This window comes from Taudactylus pleione, unplaced genomic scaffold (genome assembly GCF_031769625.1).
Source record: "Taudactylus pleione unplaced genomic scaffold, aTauple2 ptg000206l, whole genome shotgun sequence".
NCBI lineage: Eukaryota > Metazoa > Chordata > Amphibia > Anura > Myobatrachidae > Taudactylus > Taudactylus pleione.
Window position 1 is genome coordinate 11,560,730 of NW_028284608.1, and position 22,845 is coordinate 11,583,574.

The 22,845-nt window shown below is 43.2% G+C and overlaps 1 protein-coding gene across 8 annotated transcripts in view; it reads left to right on the forward strand.

The window, feature by feature from the left end:
• PLCB4 (phospholipase C beta 4) overlaps positions 1-22,845 on the forward strand; it is a 335,768-nt gene that overhangs the window by 140,771 nt on the left and 172,152 nt on the right. Inside the window, exon 1 of one of the 8 annotated variants that reach the window (XM_088478045.1) lies at positions 10,892-10,985. The exons of the other annotated variants lie outside the window; for them this stretch is intronic. The gene's annotated coding sequence lies outside the window, so the exon portion shown is untranslated. Of the gene's footprint in view, positions 1-10,891; positions 10,986-22,845 lie in introns of those variants that run through there. 8 annotated transcript variants of the gene reach the window in all.

The window sequence follows — 22,845 nt, forward strand, 5'->3', positions numbered from 1 at the left end:
TAGTCCCCCCACTTGCAGTGCCCCCAGTAGTAGTAGTCCCCCCACTTGTAGTGCCCCCAGTAGTAGTAGTCCCCCCCATTGTAGTGCCCCCAGTAGTAGTAGTAGTCCCCCCCTTTATAGTGCCCCCAGTAGTAGTAGTCCCCCCCTTTGTAGTGCCCCCAGTAGTAGCCCCCCCTTGTAGTGCCCCCAGTAGTAGTAGTCCCCCCTTGTAGTTCCCCCAGTAGTAGTAGTCCCCCCCCTTGTAGTGCCCCCAGTAGTAGTAGTCCCCCCCTCCTTGTAGTGCCCCCAGTAGTAATCCACCCCCCTGGTAGTGCCCCCAGTAGTAGTAATCCCCCCCTGGTAGTGCCCCCATAGTAATCCCCTCCCTGGTAGTGCCCCCAGTAGTCCCCCACCCAGTAGAGAGAGACTTAATAAAAAAAAAATAAACACTTAGCTGAAACTCCCGCTCCTGGTCCCAACGCTTCTACCGGCTCCTCCGGCTGCTTTGCATTATGGGAGAGACGTCGTCATGACGACGTCTCTCCCATTACCCACTGCGGGACCCGGAAGATGGCTCCAGCCAGTGGGAGCAGCAGCAGCTGATGAGAGTCTGACAGACTTTCAGCGGCTGCTGATTACAGCAAATACACAGCTGCCGGAGCCGGCGGCTGTGTGTTTGTACTGTGTAGCGCTGACCGAATTCTGTCCGGTCAGCGCTACACACGCGGTGCAGTCTGTGTCACAGTGACACAGACTGCCCGCGGCCCGCATGACGCTGCGGCCCGGGGGGCAAATAGCACCCTGCCCCCCGGCCCAGCCCGCCACTGCAGTAAGTCAAGAATCTTCTTATAGCCTGCTACAGTGATTTATGTTAACAAAATAGTGTGCAACTAAGTATTTAGTTGCACACTATTTGATTTTTGTTTTGTTTAGACCTGGGGTTCTCAACCTCAACCGTCAAGTTTTCACAAGAGGTCATATTTTCAGGATTTCTGTTTGTGAAAGCAGGTGGGATAATTACAGATTCTGCAATATAGATTAACTCATCTGTGCATGATTAAAGAAGTCCTCAAAACATGACCTGTTGGAGGTACTTGGACGGCAGTTGAGATTCACTGCTCTAGACGTATTACTATATGTGTTTTTTTAGAACTTTTTAAAATATTGCACTGATGTGTGCAGTCAATACAAAATGTTTTGCAATGACTGCCTGAGGGCGAGGAATAAACCTCAAAACTTTGCAGGAGCTACAGACTAAGGGGCATATTCAATTCGGTGCGAAAAGTCGAAAACTTGTCGCCTGGCGAGGTTTTCAACGTCATCGCTGGTTTTCCATGCGGAAAAGTATTGCACGTGTCCCCGCTTATCCCCGTATTTAGAAATCTGTGAAAACGGCACACAGCAAATTCGGAGCAAGCAAAAAGTACTGTCGAAAATGGGGAAAACAGCCTGTACCCCCCGTAAAGCTGCACTAACATAGGGGATCACTATAGGTATGTACTAGTACCCCTAATAAAGCTATTCTGTGTACTTTAGTTTTCTCAATTGCTTGCTATTAGCGTCTTTGCATAAGTGGTGAAGAATGGCATTAAGCATTTTTTTTCCTTCAAAATAACTAGTTCCAGCAAATTTGGGGTACATGAAAATGGGTGCTAGCATATTTTAAAGTTGCTAAAGTGACGTTTTAAACCTGCTGCAACCACCTGCAATCTTAAAAACACCTGGCGCATACTTGGGGACCCCCCTGGAGTCTATTTAGCTAGTTTTTATGTTTGTCCCCCAACTTGTGTTTTTTCGACCCCAAATTGAAAGTAATTTTTTGGGGTGTTAAGTATTTTTTAATTTTTTGTTGACACAGTTTAGCTTTGGGGGGCTGTCCCAAGGGTGCTGTGTGGTTTCCGCAATTTTGCACCCCATAACCCCAATTCTGCACTTTTTTCCACCTGCTTTCATAGGCAAATCTTTACCGCCAAGTCCAATGCATTGACTTTCCGCACCGGCGAAAAGTCCCCTCAATTGAATACGGGGATACGTTTTTTCGCCTGGCGAAATGATGTCACCGGCGAAACTTTCTCCCCGAAAACGGCTTTTTGAACTTAATTGAATATGCCCCTAAGAGTCTTTATAACTGTATATAAAGTCCATTGAGTGCTGCGCTACTGTTATACATATTTTTCATTGGAAGCGAGCACCTTGGCAAGTACTTTTTCATTGGGGAGTGCCGGCTATTGGAAACTGTTGTGTATACATATATACAGTATTTATATATATATATATATATATATATATATATATAGGTCAGTGGTGCAGTATTTGGGTGCTCAGTTTATGGTCTCCATAAAACAAAAAGAATGGTGCTTTAATATAGTTAGCATAAGGTAACAGAAAATAAGAAACAGCTTAAGCTGGCCAGACACTAGACCAACTTACATCCAACCAGCCAACTTGTTGATTGGTTGGAATGAAAATCTGGTAAGGAATGAAAGCAAATGACAATCAGCAATTTTCTCCCAAACGCCAGAAAATTAACAAAAACTGTTAAATGTTTGATCTAAACAATTTGTTCAAACAACAAACTTGTCTGATGACCATTTTCATCTGTTTTCTGGCATTTGTCTGTTTTCTGGCATTTAGGAGCAAATTGCTGATCATCATTTACTCCCATTCCTTACCAGATTTTCCTTCCAACCAATCAACAAGTTGGCCGGTTGGATGTAAGTTGGTCTAGTGTGTGGCCAGCTTAAGCCCTCATTGAGGGCGCTACCTACCTTAATCAACCCTAACTATCAAGGGCAGCTACTCTGTGCACAAAATCTCAGTCCTGCCTGCTTATAACAGGTATGGCCACAGGCCTTCTGGCCCGCTAACCTGGCCTTCATGATTGGCTGCTACAGCCCCAACTGGGCTGTATCTTCTGGGCAGTAGATAGGTCTGGTCACCCCCCTTTTAAAACTTGTGTGGGAGCATTCTTATGTTTTTTTTTTAGTTGTATATCCGGGATGAGATTTAAATTGGGCAGCAATAGAGCGATTTGTGGCCAGTCAGATCATTGTGTCTGATGCATTGATTTAGGCAAACTTTTTGGGAGTTGCCCCCATTTTTGTCTCGATAGGCAAAGTATCTTTAAGGGTTTTTTATTAAATTTCCAGCAAACGCTAGTCTCACCTCCTCCAACACATACAGTAACACTATAACTGACACCAGGGCTTATTCATAATTGCATTTAGGTACAAAATGTGCACTGTACCGCAGAAACCAATTGCAAATTAGCTTGTCTGTCTAGTGCTAGTTAGACAATAGAAGCAAGCATATGTTTGGTTGCTGTGATTTATTTTTGTGAGTCCTTAGCCCAATAGGAAAGATAGCCTTAAGTTGGTACTATCGCTGTAAATAGATTAGTTGTGTAAGCGGAAGATTGGTGTTCAGTACTGTACCATTGTATAATTTGTAGATGACTTCAACAATTCTCCATTTAATGTTTATGTGTTATATGTCCTTTTCTTGTAAAATGTTTCTATACTCCACATTCCCTGGATTATGCTTAGTTTACTGGAGACATCGCATTCCTGGGAGATTTTCACTTCCATTTTCTTATCACATCTGTTTGATATATGTGACAGAGTAACCAATATTATATTCCTGGAGCAGATGTTTGGGTCTACATATGGCCAGATAACTAGCGTAAAGGGGCCTTTCCATTACACGACTTTTGGAATGATCCGACCAAAATCAGGAGGTTTTGGTTGCATTGTTCACAAAGTCGTGTAATGGATAGCCGGCAAGGACCAGTGATGCGTGTGCACGCTGGGTCCTTGCTGACCCTGTCTATCTACGGAACATACTGGTCAACCCAACGACGATCGTCAAGTTCCCCATGTTCCGAGATAGGAGGTTGGGATCCTGCACTGAAAGACGTTCAGTGAACGCCGTTCAGTGCGGGCACTGCACCCGGCGACCTGAAGGACTGAACGCTAGTCGTTCAGTTTTTCAGGTCGCCTAATGGATAGGTCCCTTAAGAGAATATAGAATTACCCACAACCTCCTGAAATACACAATAGATTATTACAAGGTTATATGGGTGTGTTTTGTTATGTAGCTAGTTATATAAAATAGGGGATTAAACATAACCGAAAATCAGGTTGGATTTTGTGTCCTCTCATTTGTGCATTCTGTTGCCACTATTACGTATCATGGCTGTCTACAGGTATTTGACCGGCAAACAATCTGAGGTATGTGTATGGCAGCTATTTTGAACAACAAAAAAACAACAACAAAAAAACAACAACAAGAAAAACAACAACAAAAACGACTACTAAAGAAAAAGTTTGACAGCTTGGTGGGAGTAAACAAACCCAGTTCTGATCATTAAAATGTTTGGTATAAATGTATTCATATCAGTGAGCTAATTGTCAGCTGCTCCCTGTCAGGTGAGAGCCGCTGCAGAGGAGAGAGCCACAGCACACAGTGTTTTGACCACTGAAGCTCTTCATCTGTGAGGAGGAAACTGAGTTTCCCATATACTTCTATGGGACTTCTCACAATGCTTCTACGACTGAGAAAGCCTATGGGAAGATGTATCAAGCAAGAGTGGAGAAGTTGCCCATGACAACCAAGCAGCTTCTATCTCAGATTTATCAAGTGCATTCTATAAAATGATAGGTAGACACTGACTGGTTGCTATGGGTAATGTCTTCACTTGACCACTTCTCCACTCTTTTGAAGGCATGATACATCTCCCCCATAGTGGGGTACATCACCTGCATAGAATCACACATCGCCCCCAAAGTCCAAGTTTTGGGATTCGTGACGCTGTCACTCCCCATCCGAACAGGGTGTACGGCCACAGCATGTGAGGGGAATGGTCACGTCAGAAATGGGCACAGTCTCGTCACCATTGGAGACAATCTAGCGGTTCTGAAGATCTAGACTGCCCCCAACACCTCTCCCCATCACTGGACAGTTCCCAAGAATTGGGTCTGTCCCACCTATATCAGGACAGTATGGCAATCAACCACAGATTTGCTACTACCTTACTGTACACCCATACCATTTAAATTATACACTCATTTGAGCAGGGACCTCTTTTCACTATTCTCATATTGCTATATTGTTATATGTAATAATAATAAAAAAAAAATAACATATTCCCATTGTACAAGTCTACACAATATGCTAATGGTTTGTAAATAATATGTAATTAGATTTGTACTCTAGAGGGCACCTAAAAGAACTGCAACCCACTCCACTGTAATAAGGCTTCACCGGTTGGCAGGAAAAGAAGTTAAATAAATTAATAATTTTATTGTAACTTTAGATTTATCTGTTAACATAAATATTTGGATTTGTGCACCGGGGTCATATGTGCTTTAGTAAATAATGTCCTGTATTGTCGCTGTTATTCCCCCAACTTGGAATACTTAAGTATGGCCGCATCAGATTGCTTACTATTTTTATGCAGCATAAACTTTAATTTACTCGCTTCATATTGCGGCTAATGTGCCAGTGTTTTCCTTTTGGAATGCCAGCTGTGAACTTTAATTAAATTTACGTTACAGAATCTTCCTTAACTATTTATGGGATTACTTCAGTCTTTGAAATAATCTCTGAATTTTCCAGGTATGTAAAGTTATTTACTTGGATTTACTTTTAATAAAAAATAAAACCATACCGTTATTAACATATTACATGGATATTTGTTTTCCTTATTCCCCTTTTTTTTTTTTTTTTTTAAAGGACACTATGTTGGAATTTATAAAGAATTTACGATTACTGGACCTTTGATTCTTACATAGTGACACTTTCCAAATAATACAAGTACATAAATGAATGCAGCTTTTGTTACATATTTTGCTACATGTCAGATGTGCATATTGTACATTGTATAGATCTAAACTGTCATTGAGCAGTAATTTTAACAAAATAAATCCCTTGTAGAAAATGTGCAATACATACATTGTCCTGTATCCATAATCTACATCAGGGAATAATGTTGTTATTTACAACATAAGGGTTTTAGCTGCGTTTCTTTTATTGAAAATTCCAAATGATGATGTCATTACTTACCAGTTACCAGTTAGAAAAACTTAATGAATGCTTTATGAATGAGGTAGTTTAAATCTCTAGGATGGGGGCTGACATTAGGGCTGATCACGTGACCTAGCCTGCCTGTGGTGTGGCAGGTGAGTGTTTGTGTTGGGCTTCATGTAAAAGCTTTGTGCTGTAGGCCAAAGCCTCTTTGTTCCATTCCTCCTACCCTCCCTCCCTTATAGTTTTTGTTGGTTGGTGATTGATCGTTGGCTATTTTGTGGCAGGAAAGAACGGCAGCTCACCAGACCGGATGCAATAATTTACAACCAGGGAGAGTGTTTGAAGGCGCTATTGGTGCCCCAATCACATCAAATCAGTGTACAGTACTTCCCTACGTAACCAGCAGTAGTCCTTCTTTTTACACATCCAATAGTCCCTTCAGAGTTACTCTCATCTCTATTTTTCCTCCAACGTCTTGGTGGGTAGTAGAAAGACCAACAGTGAATTACTGTGTATGGGTTATTCCAAAGGCTTTGGTTAAACCATCCCAAGGGTTCATGTCAAGGCTAGATGTTATATTGGGAGCAAAACTCACAATAGTCATAAAACTTTACAGCTATTAAGTGCTACATAAATAAAAAAATATATACAATATAGTTATTATTATTATTATATACATATGTGTTGGGTATGAGATCCCAGCGGTCGGGATGCCACTGGTCAGAATACCGACAGCAGCATCCCGACACCCATAAGGAAAGAAGGTAAGACTAACCCTTAGCCCTACGCCTAACTCTCCCTCCCCGGTGCCTAAACCTAACCTCCCCTCCCCGCACCCTAAACCTAACATTCTCTCCTCGGTGCCTAACTCTAACCTCCTCCCTAGTGCCTAAACCTAACCTCCCCTCCACGCACCCTAAACCTAACCTCCCCTCCCCGCACCCTAAACCTAACATTCTCTCCTCAGTGCCTAAACCTAACCTCCCCCTCCCCGCACCCTATACCTAACCCTCCCCCCTAGTGCCTAACCCTAACCCCACACCCTAACCCTCCCCCTAACACTAGATACTTACCTTTGGGATGCCCACTTTCGGGATTTCGACCCAGGTATTTTGCCCGTCGCCGGGATGCTGACTACATCCCCATCATACATGGTTTGGATGCAGTAAAGCCCACTGTATGTTGTACCAACATATTTTCAGAGGAATCAATTGCAGGTGGTAGCTTCCGTTTATAACGTGTTGAATTTCCCTTAAGTATTTTCATATTATGAATTATATAATCCCAGGAATAGTTATTTTAAAATTGCATTTACACTTCGTGCTGGGGGCTAACACTCATTGCATTTATTGACATCCTTTTTCTTTTTCGTAAGCGTACCCGCACCAGTTATTCCTTCCTTCCTTTTTTAAACCTGATGTGTATCTATTCTCCTGGGGAGCACCATCAGTGCCGTTACACTTCTAATTTCTGCATTACTTCCTTCCCTCATTGAGCGAGGTGAGATTAAACAACGTCATGCTGTTTGCTTTGATTTGTAAGGCGTCACAGTGCTCCGGAGCATCTGGCGGTGGGGGCAAAAAGTAGATGCCGAAAACAGGGATTTGTAGTAGAAAACACTTAATAAACATAGTTACTTTTCACATCACCTTTAATATTTGTCTTTTATTCATGTAATTTTTCACATATATTTTAACCCCTTTTTCAACACTTATTAATTAGTCTTACACATATATACTTTACACTGCAATGTCACCCTTCTTCCTTTTTTCGTGTGATGCCCTGGTGGGATCCTGGGCTGGACATTTTTTGGGGTGCCCTGCTCCCCGGACGTGAACCGCTTAGTGTTAGGGACTGCTAGTGACGGAGAAGCCGTGACTTGGCCTAGCAGCTTCCCATGTATTTGCAAATGCATGCAACTAATATCTTTGAATTCCTATTACCATATAGTTTTCATATATTGTTGCAAGTATAATTCAGTGTGCTGGGGAACAATAGGGGGTTAAACCCCCCTACTTTTTCTACTTGGTATGACCCCTTCCTTTCATGCACTTGAATAATATTGCCAGCTTGATTGAGCAGCTGCCATTTTGTGTTTGTTGAAAACGGAAATACAAGACAAAAATAAGTGCACAGAAAGTGTATTTGAGTCTACACTAAATAAAGACAGTTGTTTAAAATATATGTAAAAAGGGACTACTAACCCATGAGCTGTTTAAATGGTCATAACATTTGTTTATTCAGACAGAATAACATTTAATTTAAACAACACTGACTGAAGATAAAAAGTAGTAAAATCTTACCATAAAATATCAATTTAAACAATATAATATCACTATGTAGCAGTTAGGAAAATACTATTATTTGGCTAGATATATAAAAGATAAATTATTCATATGCCTATAATATTGTATAAGAAGTCCAAATCATTATCAGTTCCCTGGTTAGTTGGAACTTTAATGTAAATCATACCAGCGTCACAAATGTAATTGAGAGTGTAGATATAGAAGCTGAATAAAAAGATATGTTACCTCTGTGGTGAGGATCTGTGAATGTCTCACCGTGCAAGGAGAGCACTTGTGGCTGCATGCACCGCTCAAGACTCCCAGATGCCGGAGCCGCAAGTCACGGCAAATGGGGAACTCCTGCAGCTGAGCCAATTGACCCACGTAATATAATTACCAAGACCTCTTGATCACAGCAGATGAAATGTTCAGGTGGGCAGCAAGAGTTCTTGCAATTAAGCAGACAAAAGCAGGACACATTGACAACCTGATGCCGGTGGTCCGGAGAAGAGTTAGCAGCAGTCAGTATCAAAGCCTTGACGCGTTTCTCCTCTTTCTCAGGGTTATTTTTTAAAAGGAAGTTATGTTTTTTATCCTTTTTGTATACTAAGAATAAGTGCACACATGAAATCACAGGGTATGGGATCATGGTAGACCTTACGTTATAATTTATTGTATTATTATTTATTTATTAAAAGCGGGACCGCTGAAACAAGAGAGTGTGGCACAGAGTGAAATTTGGGGCAGCTGTGAAGGTGTATTAATGTGAGTAGTATACATGGGAATAGGATAAGCTCTTTTAATGGAATGGGTTTTCAGAGTGTTTAAAGATATGAAGGCTGTGCAAGAGTTTAATAGGGCATGGTAGGGAATTCCATGAGTGGATAGTAGCACAGGAGAAATCTTGTAGATGGGAGAGAGAGGTGTTGACCGGAGACGAGGCATAGACCAGAGGCAGCTCTAAGAGAGTGAGAGAGTATTGTGAGGTGTATGAAGTGGTGGTGTCGTTGACATCGAAAAGAACAGTCGAAAGTGTGTCATACTTGCCGACATTCTGGCTGCTCCCTCAGGGAGGAGGCAGCCAGGTTGGCATAGTGGGGGGGGGGGCATGGCCAGGGACATTACCTGGCATGAGGGGCGGATCGGGGGCGTAGCCATGGTCCTGTCTCCACTACACAATACCGAGATTACCGGCATTGTGAAGCGGGGGGCGGTGCCATGATTACGTGATTCAATGCGAATCGCATCATCGACACCCCCGACCTTCAGCTGTGGGTCCTGGGGATTGCCCCGCTTTTCCAGGGAGCCAGGAGCGCTACCGGATTTTTGGGAGCCTCCTGGCCATTCCGGGAGAGTAGGCAAGTATGAAGTGTGTACACTCTTCACTTTTTGGCCGATATAGTATCATTGAATCAGATGAAAATTAAACTGAACATAAAACCAGATCTTTCAATGTGGCCAGGTGCGTACAGGTCAGGAATCAATAAAAACGGCCCGACGATTGTATAGGTGTGTACCCAGCTTTAGAAAAACTCCACAATACAGGAATACACCCTGGAGTGCATTGGCTCTAAACAAAGGCTTAAGTCATTTAATACAATGGGCGGTATTCAATTGTTTCGCCCCTTTACACGCCCGACAGGAGCTATTCAATTGTTGCTCCTGTCGGGCGCGATCAGCTGCCAGCGTACCATTTCAGCTCGCAGCCCCAGGGGGGGGGGGGTGCGAGCTGAAATGGGCGAAAAGTGACCTGTTTGGGCGCCCAAACAGCACTTTTCGCGATTGTACCCAGCAGTTTGGTCGGGGGTAGCCTTTTTATGCTGCTAAACCCGACCACGTTGGGCGCGATCAGAGCGAAATATAGCAACAATTGACACTTTAGACGGGATATCGGGCGCGTTATAACAATTGAATACTGCCCTAAACATTTTACTAGGGCTAGGATAACTACTATATCACTTCCTGTGTCACAGAACAAGGTGATCCGCAAAAATGCATATCTACGATTCTACAACTGCGCACAGCCCATTAAAAACACATGACTAAATATACACTTACAGTACATGGCGCTTAGCCTTTGCACAGGGGATTAACCCCCTCAGTGCCATGGCTGCCATCATTTTACATTCCTAACATCCTTCTCTCCATGCTAGTGGAGGTCTGGCCACTTAAGAAACCGTATCTCTTGTAACAATATTATAGTTTTAAATTCTGTTTAAGGATTGCAGCGTGAGCCACATACCATAGATGGCTGTGCAAAAAAAGAAATTTTTTCTTTCCCTTTTCCAAGCACCACCACCACGTGTTCTTAAGAAAGTTACTATTTTTGCAAACGTTATATAATCAGATGATACCAACAGCATTCCTGTGTCTATGCTGCAGGCGCTCACATTTCTCAGACATCTGAGATTCTGGAAACAATGAGGCAAATTCATTAAAGACGTGCTCCAGTGAACAAGATTCTCCCAGCATGTCTTGTAAAGGTTGCTTTTCTGTTTTTGCTGGGGACGGGATCAGCTGCCATTTTTTTATACCTCTTTGCTCCTCTCCCTTACCTTCATATGAGCTGGCTACATTACATTATTACTGTGGCTATTGTATTTGTCACAAAGCGGAGAGCAGAACATAATTGTAGAGGGGATGCCGACATCGGAATCCTGGCAGCCGGCATCCCGGTCATGAGACCGGGGCAAGGTAAGTACCAGCCACGAGAGGGGGGAGGGGTGGGGTGGTTAGGATTAGGCACACCAGGGGGAGTTAGGGTTAGGCTGCAGGAGGGGAGGAGCTTAGGGTGTTAGGCTCCAGACAGGGGGGGGGGTTAGGTTTAGGCACCACTGGAGGGGAGGGTTAGGCACTAAGGGGGGAGGGTTAGGTTTAGGCACATACCGGGAGAGTTACTGTGCGGGGTAGGGAGGGTTGGTATGAGGGTACAAAGATAGGAAGGTTAGAGTTAGGGAGTAAATAGGACAGGGGAACAGTACTCAAAGTTGTCGGGATTGGAACCATCGGGATGCCGCTGTCAGTGTACTGATAGCCAGCATCCCCTACGTTGGTGCTCCATACCGATTCCGTTGTAGAGAACAGATACAAACAATGTAGAAAACAAAAATAGACAATCCTTTCCTGATGGCTGAATAATAACACAAAGGGCACAAACATAACTTGTGGCAGAAGGACATGTATAGTTAAGTAGCGTACACACTGGGACAATGTCGGCACAATATGTTCTGTCCGGCTGAATCGGAATGACATATCGGCCGGATCGTACAGTGTGTATGCCCAATCCGCAAGCTCCCGCGGCAGCATGCGATATCGTCCAGTCGGCCATGCTGCGCGGCCAACCGGACGATATCGCATGCGGCGCCCTTGCAGGTAATGAAGGACAGAACGATGAATCGTTCCATCATTCATCACATCGCTCTAATGTGTACCCACGGTACACTATGTCGTCCAGTGTGTACCCACCATACAATATTGTTATCTGATGGTGCTTTTATTTTTTGTAGTCTACCCACGGGAGGATTGTAATTGGGGTTTATTGATAGGTCTTCCTTTTCATAGCATATTGGAATATCCTACTATATAAATAAAATAAACTGACTGTCTGGTCCCAACACACGAGGATGTACATCTGCGTCCAGGATTCCTTATACATTTCATAGCAAAAATGTGTTATACTTTGTAAAGTCAATTAAATCATGGATGATAAGTGGACTGTGAGCCAAGAGACCCGGTTAGAAAATGGTAAATACAGTAGCCTCTGATTAAAACATGTTTTTCTGTAGCTCATGAACTTTATGTATAGCATACATGACCCAATTTCTTCACGCTGATTATGTTTATTTAAGTTTGAGTAATATCCCTGAGGCTGTGCAACCCTAGATAGGTTCGCAGTAACTTCGGCTGAACCCATGAGGCTGCTGGTGGTGGAGCGGCCTGCGGCTGTCTGGCAGTTGTGACATGTGAGTGATGATTTATTTGCAGTAACTACAAATGCTGGCAGACTGTATACCTTTATTTAGAACTGGAATGGATCGTTTACGATCTCTGATGAATCACAGAATACAGCATCAAAACCACACTTAGCTTCACGTAAAAGGCTCAAGAAGGAATAGTTAAGGTTTGTATTCCTAGTGTTACTAGCTACTGTACGTACATCAAACGCTTTACTAGTGTGTTATGTGTTTACCATGTTTATGGTGTTATGTGTTTACCATGTTTATGGTGTTATATGCTTACCATGTTTATGGTGTTATGTGTTTACCATGTTTATGGTGTTTTTCAAGCATTTCTATTGTATTGGTAGCATGCCTGGGAAATAGGTACTGCTGCATTCTAATATATGTATGACTAGAGGTGGGACTGCATATAGGGAGAGGAATGGGTGTTGACCACCACTGCTGGACATGGGAATCAATCATCTATGGTCCTGGGGCATAAAGCCGCGTATCCACTTGCCGATTAAACAGAGCGATTGAACGATTACGACATCGTAGCCATTCAATCGCTCATAAATGGGGCATGAAGATGTCGAAAACAACCAGCGATGCGTGCTCCCTTTGATCGTTTTTGACATCAATCATCGCCTGAACATGCTGGTCAATCTGCCGATAACAACAGATTGACCATGTTCAGGGATGAGGGAGGGCACCATATCATTCAGTGTAGGCACTGCGGGGGAAGAGGAACAACTGTATGATTACAATGTTGTAATCGTACTGTCGTTACCCCATCGCCTAATGGATACGCACCTTAAAACATCTTTGCTGTGCTTTCTGCATTGGGTACAGTAGTATCCAGAGAACAGGTTTGTGTCGTATTCCAGGGCAACAAATAATAAACAATTGTATCTGATTATCATTATTATCATTTATATATATCACTTGTGCCTGTGATGTGATTAGATTTGTGTTACTAAGCTGCCATCCTGATGAAGGTTCACTTGAACCAAAATGCCAATTGACTGTGGCTCTGGTATGATCTTTGCTTAATTAAATAACTTTTTGTGGACTGTGCTTGTAGAGTGCCCTCCTTCCTGATATGGGAATAGACTGTGAAGTCTTGCAAATTCCCAGGCCTGCATTAGTTGCAATCTAACATCTTGTAAGTCAGTTTGAACACCGGCTAGGCTGCTCATGGCAAGGCCACGTGAATTATCGGAGTTCAAACGGCATGATAGTGGGTGCCTGACGGATGGGACATTCCATTTCCGAAGTTGTGCGGACATTCAATTATTTTCGATCTATGGTGTCATATGTGTGCCGGGAATACATTATGGAAGGCATTACCACCCACCGTTGACAGCGCAGTGGCCGGCCGCGGGTACATAATGATCGTGACCAGCGGCATCTGGACAGAATTGTCTGTGGTAACAGACAAGAGACACTGGATCAAATCACATTCAATGCAGAAGGTACCAGATGCATATCCAGCAGATCAGTACAGCGTTCTTTGGCCTCCATAGGATATGGGGACAGAAGACCCACCAGATTGTCCATGTTACATGAGGACACCTGACACAGCAACCTGGGCTCGTGACGTCGCAAATTGGACCCTGGAAGACTGGCAACATGTGGCATGGTCCAATGAGTCACGGTTGGTAGGATTCGAGTGTGGCCGCAGACCCCATAAGGCCATGGACCTTAATTGTTGACAAGGCACCATGCAGGCTGGTGGTGGTTCCATAATGGTGTGGTGTGTGTTCTCATGGCATGAATTGGGTCCACTGGTCCTCCTGGACACATCATTGACCAGTAACTGCTATGTTGCATTGCTTGATGACCATTTGTAGCCCTTCGTGGACTTCATGTTCGCCCACAATGATGGAATATCCATCAGAATCCAGCAGGATAATGCACCGTATTATCAGACCCAGTCATGCATTTATGGGATGTGATGGAAAGGTCCATGTACACCCAAGATCCTGCAAATTTCAGGGAGCTGTGGGAAGCTATCCAGATCACATGGGTCAACATCTCTGCAGAGGTCTTCCATCAACTTGTGGAATCAATGCCACGTTGAGTTGCTGCACTTCGCCGGGCTAGAGAGGGTTCTACACGATACTTGGCATCTATCACATGACTTTTGGCACTTTAGTGTGTATATATATATATATATATATATATATATATATATACAGTACTGTGCAAAAGTTTTAGGCAGGTGTGGAAAAAATGCTGCAAAGTAAGAATGCTTTCAAAAATAGTAGTTGCCTGCATGGTAAACACTGTGGCTAATTCTGCCCCTATATGTGAACTGAGGGCTTGATTCAGTGATGTACGCAGTGGCAATTTTTATGCAGATTGAGCATTTTTTGCTATTGCGTATGCGTCAAAGTCTCACTGCACATGCGCTACAGTTGTCTTGCAATTCCACATGCACAGGGAACCCATTCGCAAAATAAGTGACAGGTAGTCAGCATCTAAAGGGGAGGTAATGCTTAGAAAAATGCAGGTGTGACCTTTTAAACGCCGTTATATTGGCGTGCATAAATTAGCCATTGTGATCGCATTGTGTCGCAAGAGGTGCATAGCTGGTTAATGTGCGTTGATGGTACCAATTTTTACGTTGGTACGCGACGTGAGAAGCAGATGAGAAGGCAACAGTGGGCGTTCCTATGCTCGGGCAAGCTTTGGAACTATTAGCATATTTTCGCAGCTGAGGTCCATGCGAAATTGCATCTGGGATTACATTAGCTTCCATCTCTTAATCAGACCCTGAGACGAAAAAAATTAGTAAAAAGTATCAAAATTGATTAAAAAGTGCACAGCGCGGTAATCCCCATCCACCCAAATCCTCCTCATGTCACTACTGTGTGCTCCTGAGGACCCTGCTACTTCCACAATATAACTTCAGTCACTTTGGCCCTGCTGCCTCCGAACACCATGACCCCGCCCCCATCACAGGCAGCCCTGTGCTCACCAGGGCCGTAACTAAGGTAGTACGACCAGTGCCATGGCACAGGGCACTGCAGGGCAGGGGGCGCTGTTTGGGCCGGTCAATTTTCCTGTTTATTATCATTCTAACTTGTAGCTTCCTTTTTTTTTTATCCCCAGCAGCTCCTGGCCTCCCCTATCTCTTCCCTGGCCCTTCCCCATGAGGCTATGGCCCTTTCTCAGGTGCAGAATCTTATGTGCCTATTTAAAAATTGGGAGGGGGGGGGAACCAATGGTCTCTCAGGCACAGGGCACCAAAAAGTCTAGTTGCGGCTCTGGTGCTCACTAACATAATCATACGAGTGGACAGGTCTCCGCCTCCCACGTAATTATCTCACCCATCTCCTGCTGCTGTGACCATTCCCATAAATTGATTGGCCGTAATAGCCGCTTTTGAACATTCTACATAACAAACAGGGTACTTAGGGACGAGCAGGAAAACAGCTTAATTAGTCATCCTCCTTATGTATTTAATGATACACTGTTTAGTTCTGGGTTCTAATGTAAAAACAGGGCATCCCTAGCTAATGTATTTATATTATGTTTGTAATGTAACATCTTATAGCATTGAATATCTCAATCAATATAAACTCCTTGGCAGCTGGAATATTTTAACTGTATTCGCAAAGTACCAACATGTATATACTGTACATTGATTTTTGTAATGTTTAATCTCGGTGTCTTTACATTGTAAGATGTGTAAATTCAAACCAAATTGATATGGCCAGGGGTTAGGAAGGGTCTACAACGCTGGCTGTCACAGTGAGTCATATGATTAATGAGAATCCACCATCCAATATCAAGCGGCTGGTTTAAACCTCTGTTGTCAAACAATGAGTCATCGCACAGGAGGCGACATATTTATTGCTACATGAGGTTTATTTTTCTCTCTCCCAATGTCGGTTATTGTTTTTTAACAAGTTGCTGTCAGGGCCCGCGATGAAACACTTGGAAATTGGGTTTTAGTTATATCTATGTTGTCTATTGTATGCCATAAGCGCTGCCTTTTTATGAGACCTGCTTAATTAAATATCCTGCATAAGTTTGCAAATGCCCACATGTAACAAAGGGAACCAGCCTTCCGATATCTCGGATCCAATTTGGGACTTTTGTCAATAAGCGACATATAAATTAGCATTCCATATACTATAAAGTAGCGTTCGGCAACAGGTGGCTCTAGCAGGGGCGGGCAATAAACGGCCCTACAGTTGCTGTTGAACTACAGAACCCAGCACTCCCTGACACAGTTTTAGCATGCCCTGATAGCAAAACTGTGGCAATGCATTGTGGGATGTGTAGTTCCACAGCAGCTGGAGGGCTACTTATTGCCCACTCCTGCTCTAGGGTCACATGCGGCCCTCCGAGGGTTCACCAGCGGCTCCCAACAGCTTCCTACTCTCGATTGCCAGATTTCTTTGTTATAGCGTGTAACACTTTGATTTAAAATGCCTGCTGATGTGTTATTACTGATACGGTGCTTACACACGGTACGATCAGGCAGCGATAACGATATTGCTGACTGATCGTCCTGCACCTTCTGCTATTGTTCATCCAGCACACCACCAACCCACCAACGACGGGCCAGCGATCGCGGGTCCCTATGTAACCTGGTTGATATCGACCAGGTTAGCCTGCATGCACAGGCGATGGTCGATATTGTTGTCGTTCATATTGTGCATTTTTATTGTACCGTGTGTATGCACCAATAGGTGTCTCTTTCTTTGGTTGAATTTTTTGTTTTGATTTCTTACTGAGGTAAGAGTAATGTGTGGCCCATTTGACGGGTAGAGGGCCGTTCTTGCAGCCCTTGCACCTGACTATCACTGCTTTAGAACTTGGATGACAGTAATCAGTTCATCCCATTGTTTGGTGTAGTTAGGTCAGGACCCAGGGCCGTAACTAGGGTACTGCGACCAGTGCCATGGCACAGGGCACCGCAGGGCAGGAGGTGCTGTTCGGGCCTGTCAATTTTCCTGTAAAATATCACTCTCACTTGTAGCTTCCTTTTCTTTCATCCCCAGCATCTCCTGGCCTCCGCTATCTCTTCCCTGGCCCTTCCCCATGAGGCCATGGCCCTTTTGTAGATGCACTATCTTATGTCCCTATTTTAAAAATGGGGGGGATGGACACCGATGCTCTCTCTGGCACAGGGCGCCAAAAAATCTAGTTACGGCTCTGTCAGGTCTATTAACATTCTGGCAATGAAGTGTGTACAATTTTGCAGACAAACACAGAACACAGTAAAAATATTTTGCTGAACAATTTAGAATTTTTAGTTTCTCATCTCTACCCATGATGCATCACAAAAGATTAGCAAAGTGGATATAGTGTGTTCCAATAAGTGTGCTACTGTAATTGTCAAACAATTTCCTTCCTTTCCAGGACACACCTGTAGACCACAATAGCTCCTGTAGATTAATTACAGGAGAAAACTACTGTACATGTCTGGCAAAGAGAAACCTAATTAGTCTTGTGCTATCTCATTACTGGTACACTTTCCCTGATAGTCTGGAGGTGATCGTCACACCGACATAGATCAACATCATTAACGGCTTGAGGTTAAACTGCTGTATACTTACTGTACATCTAGAAAGAAAGACGGTTCTATAAACCAGAAAATGTCATTATTCAAATTCATATCAGTACTTAAAATTAAATAATATATAGTGATACAGTAAAGGGGGTTATCTATTAGGCGATTTTAACAAGCGATTGCACGATAAGGACATCGTTATCGTGCAATCGCTTGTAAATCACGCATGCATCGGGCATGTTTTGGTCGGAAGCGACCAGCGCTGCGCGTGCCCGCTGGTCGCTTCCGACACCCGACATCGCCCGTACATGCTGGTCAACCTGACAATCTCGTCAGGTTCAGCATGTGCGAGGATGGAGAGATGTGCCTGGACGAGTGAACGTTCAGTCTAGGCACATCACTAGATATACAAACGAGAGCACAACTGGAATGTCGTAATCGTGCTCTCGTTTGTATATCTATTAGTGGATACCCGCCGTAAGAAAGTTTACAAGAAAATAAAAAATAAAAATGTATGCCATATTAGAAACACAAGGACTTCCGGCTGTGTGAACCATGTTTCGCTTTTTTATTATCTTTCTAAAAAAACAGCAACTTGTAAACTTGTAGCAGAATACAGCAGGAGTTATGATAGTGTTGGTGTCACAATTGTTACCTTTTACCCTCTATAGCGCCCGCTTTGAATAAGCTGGCGATGAATCATATTGCTTTGTGACAGCTAAACCAAATAATCAACAAATAACATAAATAAATAGTCCCTTAACTGATCCAAAGGTAATAAATATATTTTTACTGTATATAAGTGTGTGCTCTTCTCCCTATTCATGCATTGATAACCTTACTCTGTGTGATGGGTGCATATTCTCTTCTCTGATGGTGCATACACACGGTCAGATTTGTCAGATCATCGACTTCGTTGAACTATAACGATGAACGATTGAACGATTTTGTCAACGATGAACGATTTCTGACAGTATTAAAATGAATTAAATCGTCCAAATCTTACTGCAAACACAGTCAATGTCAGATATCGTTATCTGACATGCGGGAACGCGCATCGTTGGTCGATGCATGCCCAACATGTCAAAGATATGAACGATTTTTACAATCGTTATCGTTCAGATCTTTAATAAAATCTGACCGTGTGTATGCAGCATAAGCATTTTTTAAATTTCCCAGCACATCTCTTTGTGCAGTAAATGAGTGACCTCACAGAGCAGTAATAATTAAAATTTTACAGTACAGTACCTAGGACTTTTGCTGTGTGGGGTGAAAGTCCAAGTGGACAGTATCGGTACTACAAACAAACGGTATTACAGATTGGAGGACGTTGCTTTTCTGTTCTGCAGGGCGAATTGCAACACATGCATGGTGCAAGGTGTTAAAATTGTTAAACGTTAAGTGTCATATTAACTATTGCTGTATCTTCAGTATACCATTATGCAAGGCAGCTTTGAGTGGCATTTAAAAAAAAACCCAACAAGGTTTAGTCCAAAATAAGCCCTAAGGGAAGCATTGATCAAAATTGCATTCCGTGTAAGGATAAGTGCAAACATTATATCATTTGAGCTTAATTAAAACTGTACTGCTCCTTCCAGTATTTTATTTGTATTGTACATTATTAAATTGTTGCCAGTAAACTTGCATGTCATTTCAGGTTACAAAACTGAATTACGTAACACATGATCTGGTCTAAATCTGGTCTCCTGCATCCATCCCGATGCCACACATTCCAAACAAAATAAGGTCACATATTTTGGGAAACCACATAGAAACTTCATTAGTGCTGTAAATTGCATTTGAGATGGCTGATTAACAGTGTGCGACTATAATCACAGTGGATGGCAGGAAGCTTATGTGATGCTTTGTGAAAGCTCCCCAGTATAGTATGTAACACGTGTCCGTTCTGCATTCCATAATATATACCAAATCTTTTCATTTTCGTCATCTATGGTTCTTCTAATGGTTTCATATATTTTCCACACAACATTATGTGATAGGACAGGCACTTCATAAATGATAAATAATAGATTGTTTATATAGATTGCTATAGCACAGCCGTGGGAGCTATTGTCCCAGGTAGAGGCAGAGACCAGCAGAAATGGTCCTGGAGAATAGTGACCTTCTCAGTGGTCATACCAAGTTTACAGATAAAATAATATACAGTATGCCACTTCTGGTATCTCCGGTTTATGCACTACTCCCAAAAGCTGGAACCGGGGCTGATAAAGGCATGTGGGGGCGGGCTATATGTTCATGTATGGAATTGGGCTTTATTAAAATATACACAGAAATGGCGACAGAGAATTGAGATTAGCATGAGAAAAGAAGATATATTATTATTATAGGCAATGCCTACTTTCTCTATATTTCGCTACACATGCATATATAGCCATAAGTTATTGTGTACAGTTAATAATTTGAAAGGCTTAATTCTCTTTATAAACGTTAGAATCTACCTTTGCAAAGGACAATTTTTGTGTACATTTTTATAAAATATTCAAAATATAATATCGATCTTTCTCTCTCTCTCTCTCTCTCTGGGCAGGATGTACTAAGCATCGCATCTGCGATGTGGTACATCCCCACCTGACTTCGGGTACATTACTGCGGTATGTACCAAGATTATCGCAAAGGACAGCTCTCCCAATAAGAGCCAATCAGCTCCTAACCAGGCCGTAGCTAGGGTAGTGCGGCTGGTGCTATCGCACAGGGCACCACAGGTCAGGGGGCGCTGTTTGGGCCTGTCAAATTTCTGTTTATTATCACTCTTGCTTGTAGCTTCCTCTTATTTCATCCCCAGCATCTCCTGGCCTCCCCTATCTCTTCCCTGGCCCATTCCCCATGAAGCCATGGCCCTTTTTGGGTGCATTATGTCCCTTTGAAAAATGAGGGGGGCGCCAATGCTCTTTCTGGCACAGGGCACCAAAAAGTCTAGTTACGGCTCTGATCCTAACTACCGTGTCACAGGCTGTGTTTGAAAAATGGCAGTTAGGAGCTGATTGGCTGGCACCTTATCACTGTTCACTTTATCGCCTAACAAAACTTAGTAATAGACCCCTAAGTCATTTCCAAACAGTATGTTTGCGACTAATCTAGCTAGGATCACTTCACACAGTCAGTTGAAAAAAAGGATGTTCAGAGTAACACCAGATGTCTGGTATCTTACAGAGCCTCTGGCTTGTCTGACATGAAACTCTAGTTTTCTCAAGTCTAAAATCAGCAAATTTTAACACATTTATACTCAGAAGCCCATTGTTCAGCTGTGGAAATTCTGGATTAAGATACGATTGCTTTCATTATATACATACTATTGATATAACTGGTCATTATTAAAAAAAAAAATTAAAATTAGTGTTAGAGTTTGCCTTTTAATGTTCTGAGGCTATTTGTCAACATGCACAAACACACACCTAGGGATATATATACTAAAGTGCAGGTTTTTAGTAGAGGAGATGTTGCCCATAGCAACCAATCAGATTCTAGCTATTTTCTTTTAGAAGGTGCTAGATAAACGTTAGGTAGTATCTCATTGGTTGCTATGGACATCATCTCCAGTTCTAAAAACCCTCATTCTAGTAAATATACCCCCTTCTGTACTGTACAGTGGGGTTCATTTTGTCAGATTCCAGTTAACCTAGCAGTATGCTTTTGGATTGTGGGAGGAATCCAATGTATCCACAGGAAACCCATGCAAGCATGGGGAGAACATACAAACTCAACACAATTAGATCCTTGGTGGCGATCAAAACCAAGACCGCAGTGCTGTGGTGCAGTAATGCTAACCATTACACCATCCATTCTGTCCACACCTTCCATAGCTATCCTCCTAAGCCAGTATCTTCTTTTTAAAATCTCTCTGCTTGGCTGCTCCGCAAACACTGGCTCCAGCTTCCAGCATGTCAAGTGATGAAGGGAGGAAGAAAGAGCTCACAGGGCTCAGAGCGGCATTACAAAATATCTCTGCTCACTTCATCATGTGCCATTTGACTGTGATTCCAATGATAGTCCAGAATGATTGATACATACTGTACTTACCAACTTGTCATTTCTCCCCTCTGGGAGGGTGCACGGGGAGATGCAGCAGATCAGTAAGGGGGTGGGCCGGGTGATTTTCGTCTTTAAGCCCCGCTCCTTGCAGCATAGAGCAGCTAATCTCGGGGCCAAGATGACTCGGTTCTCTGAGACCCTACAATTTACCCTGGCCCTATATCTTGTTGAGCTAACTATGGAGTGCTCCTTGTTAGCATCAGGGCCAAGCAGACCTGTGAGGCTATGACTCATCCTGACAGTGGCCGTCGGCGGGGAGTCTGTGTGGGGTAAAATCCTGGATTTGGATGAGGTTTGATCTGCTGAATTGAGAGATATTCTCCCTTTGGCATGTTCTGTGAGTGATGACAAAGACTAGGGATGTCCCATATTCCCGCCAAGTGGATAGGCCTGATTTATGGCTATAACAACTGGTAATGTTTATTGGCAAATTGTGAATTAAGTGTCAGAACACACAAATGGTCGACACATTTTTTTTTTAGTTTTCCAACCCTAATCTTTACCCTAACTCTCCTCTTGGTGCCTTACCATAACCCTCCTACTGGGGCCTAACCCTAACCGTCGGGGTAGGTGCCTGACCCCAACCGTCCCTTCTAGTGCCTAACCCTCCGGTGAGTTTCTAACCCTTCCTCCTGGTGCCTAACCCTAACCCCCCCTACCCTAACCCTTACTCTCCCGGGGTGCCTGACCCTAAGTCCCCCCCCGGGGGTCCCTAAACCTAACCCTCCCCCCCCGCGGCTATAGACGCTAAGACACCCGGCTTACCTTCATTCAGTATGCCGGGTGGCGGGATTCCGTAGTGGGGCTAATGATAGGTGTCGGGATTTCAACACCTATCTTTAGTCCCATGTCGGGATGCAAGTGTCAGGATATCGGCGGGCGGGATAGCACCCGCCGGTATCCTGACTGCATCCCATTTAGAATATGCTTATTCATTTCTGAAATAGTTTCAAAAGACGTGCAGTTCATAAATGTGACTTTGTAAAAGAAAAGAAAAAAAACATTTTGTTGGCTTCCCATTCCCTTATCAAAAGGG